This window comes from Aplysia californica, unplaced genomic scaffold, assembly GCF_000002075.1.
Source record: "Aplysia californica isolate F4 #8 unplaced genomic scaffold, AplCal3.0 scaffold00502, whole genome shotgun sequence".
Lineage (NCBI taxonomy): Eukaryota > Metazoa > Mollusca > Gastropoda > Aplysiida > Aplysiidae > Aplysia > Aplysia californica.
The window spans coordinates 178,478-181,794 of record NW_004797772.1 but is presented as its reverse complement, the minus strand read 5'-3'; the positions used below and the strand labels follow the sequence as shown (position 1 = coordinate 181,794).

Below are 3,317 nucleotides of genomic sequence, written 5' to 3'. Positions count from 1 at the left end.
TGTGTATGTGTGTGTGTATGTGTGTGTATGTGTGTGTGTATGTGTGTGTGAGGGAGGGGGGGTGTTTCGTTTTGCTGTTGGTGTTGTTTTTTTAAGCATAATGTATTTTCAAAGATACGTGACAGCACTGTGTGATGTTGTCAATGCCGATGTTGATGTCCTTCTTTCTGTGCTGTTAGTCCTCGTGATGTTAGAGTTAGGATTGGAATTCAAAGTGTTTACTACACTTGTTATTAATAATAATATCTCTAGTATTAAAAAGCCCCAGTACACGTTTTTGGGACTTTTCTCTCGATCCGTTTTAGCCGGTTCTATCAGATATGGACGTTCTCTCTCTCTCTCTCTCTCTCTCTCTCTCTCTCTCTCTCTCTCTCTCTCTCTCTCTCTCTCTCTCTCTCTCTGTGTATGAAATGACTTTTTTATAGTCTTTAGAAGGGGCGTTAAATACACATCCCATTGTTGTAGACATGGTAGTAGTAGTAGTGGAGGTCATAACGGTAGTGGTAGTCATGGTAGTGGTAGTAATGGCAGAAGTAATAATATTGATGGTGGTAGTCATGGTAGGAGAAAAAGTGATAGTGGTTGTAACGGGAGTGATAGTCACGGTTGTTGGCTGTAGTGATAGTGGCTGTAGTGATAGTTGTTGTAGTGATAGTGGTTGTAGTGATAGTGGTTGTAGTGGCAGTGGTAGTGATGGTAGTGGTAGTCACGGTAGTAGTAGTAGTAGTGATAGTGGTAGTAGTAATAGTGGTAGTCATGGTAGGGGAAAAAGTGATAGTGGTTGTAACGGGAGTGATAGTCACTGTTGTTGGCTGTAGTGATAGTGGCTGTAGTGATAATGGTTGTAGTGATAGTGGTTGTAGTGATAGTGGTAGTAGTGATAGTGGTAGTCATGGTAGTGGTAGTAGTGATAGTGGTAGTCATGGTAGTGGTAGTAGTGATAGTGGTAGTAGTACTGGTAGTAGTGATAGTGGCTGTTGTTATAGCGGTAGTAGTGATGGTGGCTGTTGTTATAGTAGTAGTAATGATAGTGGCTGCTGTTACAGTGGTAGTAGAGAATAGTGGTAGTAGTAATGGTAGTAGTGATAGTGGCTGTTGTTATAGTGGTTGTAGTGGCAGTGGTAGAAGTGATAGTGGTAGTAGTGGTAGTGACTGTAGTGAGAGTGACTGTAGTGATAGTGACTGTAGTGATAGTCATGGTAGTGGTAGTCATGGTAGTGGTAGTCATGGTAGTGGTAGTCATGGTAGGGGTAGTCATGGTAGTGGTAGTACTGATACTAGTAGTAGGGATAGTGGTAGTAGTGGTAGTGGTAGTCATGGTAGTGGTAGTAGTGATAGTGGTAGTAGTGATACATGTAGTGGTAGTAGTGATAGTGGTAGTAGTGATACATGTAGTGGTAGTAGTGATACTGGCTGTAGTGGCAGCGGTAGTCATGGTAGTGGTAGTAATGACAATGGTAGTAATGGCAGAAAAAAATGGTAACCTTGATGGTGGTAGTCATGGTAGTGGTAGTTACGGCAGTGGTCGTAATTGTAGTGGTAGTAATGGTAGTGATAGTAATGACAATGGTAGTCGTGATAGAGGTCCCAGTGGTAATGGCAATCATGAGAATGGTAGTCATAGCACTAACAATAATATTAGTAATGGTAGTTATGACAGTGGTGGTTATGGTAGTAATGTAGTAATTTTTAGTAATGATTGTGGTAGTAATGGTAGTGATAGTAATGTAGTACTTACTTTTACTTTTTCATCCTCTGTTGCCAGTTTGCGTCGAGGGGAGGTGCAGTTTTCTATTGAAGGCCAGCTCCACAGCTTTTTCAATTGGGATATTATTATAAGTTCTCAGGGTTCCCTCGAGTCCTCAATCCACCTTTTGCGTGGCCTTCCTCTTCCTTCTTTACTTGAGTGTTTGGTGTTATAGGCTCTCGAGGCTGGCGGGCTAGGTGACATTCATTACAGGTAGCCAAACCATTTTTTTCTGTAAAATGCAGGCAGGACTCAGTGCCAATAGTTGCTCTTTGAGTTTGCGTTTATTCTATTTCTTTGTCTATGGACCTGTTTACAGAAAAAGTGCTGCCAAGATATTTAAACTCCTTTACCTGTTTCAGTTGTTTACTTTTGACATGGATATTTAGAGGACGACAATTCAGGCTCACTTATGTTTTGGTGTGCTTATTTTCATGTCAAATTTCTCGCAGCTATTGTTCAGATATTGGTGTGATTTTGGAGGCTTTGTTGGTTTGGATGAATAAGACATTGGTCGCCTGCAAATAAAAGTTTACTTAGGCTTTCTGGGCATTGGTTTGCGTCTTGAGTCATTGTGTCCATACAGATTATAAAAAGGAGGGGATAAAACACATCCCTGTCGTACTCCAGACCTCCAGACTGTACTCTGTGAATCAGTCTGTATTGTCTTCCTTTATTCTTACCGAGCTTTCTCTATTAGTATCGTAGTATTGATTGTGGTAGTAATGGTAGTAATAGTAATGTATTAATAGTAGCATAATAGTAGTAATGACTGTGGTAGTAATGCAGTAATGGTGGCGTCGGTGGCCTAGTGGTTAGGCTACCTGACTCGTAATCGTGAGATTGCGGGTTCGGGGGTTCCAACCAAGGGCCCGACTTTGTGTCCTTGGTAAAGGCATTCTACCCGAATTTTCCTCACTTCACTCTGGTGGGAATGGGTATCCGGCCATAGACAGCGAAAGGTCTTGTCAGTGTCAATTGTCAGTATGTTTTAGCGTCTATGAATGGCTGCTTGCACTGTATGCTTCCCAGGAAGTTGAGGTCGTTTCAGAATGCTCTCTGGTCTGCTGGGGTAATAGTATAGATTGTGAAGCTCATAGAGCTTGCTGTTGAGCGGGGATTTGCGCTACATTGTATACAAATGCTATCATGGTAATGGTAGTAATGATAATGGTAGTAATGATATTGGTAGTAATGTTGTAATGGTAGTAATAATTGTTATAGTAATGTAGTAATGGTAGTAATGATTATTGTAGTAATGGTGGTAGTAGTAATGTAGTAATGGTAGTGGTAAAGATGCAGATGAATTAGCTTATAGTGGTGTAAGTAAGAGCAGTTTCAACAGCACTCTTTGTTTTTGCTACTGCTCCTGCTGCTGCTCCTGCTGCTGCTCCTGCTGCTGCTTCTGCTGCTGCTGCTGCTGCTGCTGTTGTAGTTGTTTTGTTTTTGTTGTTGTTGCTGTTGTTGTTGTTGTTGTTGTTGATGATGATGATGATGATGATGATGATGATGATGGTGGTTATAATGATTTTCAGTTGTTTTGTTTTTGTTGTTTTGTTCTCGCTGTTAC

At 41.1% G+C, this 3,317-nt stretch overlaps 1 protein-coding gene across 1 annotated transcript in view; it reads left to right on the top strand.

Annotated features, from left to right (window-relative positions):
* The window catches only part of LOC101853576 (angiopoietin-4), a gene marked incomplete in the record, with an annotated part of 12,770 nt that overhangs the window by 8,176 nt on the left and 1,277 nt on the right, over positions 1-3,317 (top strand).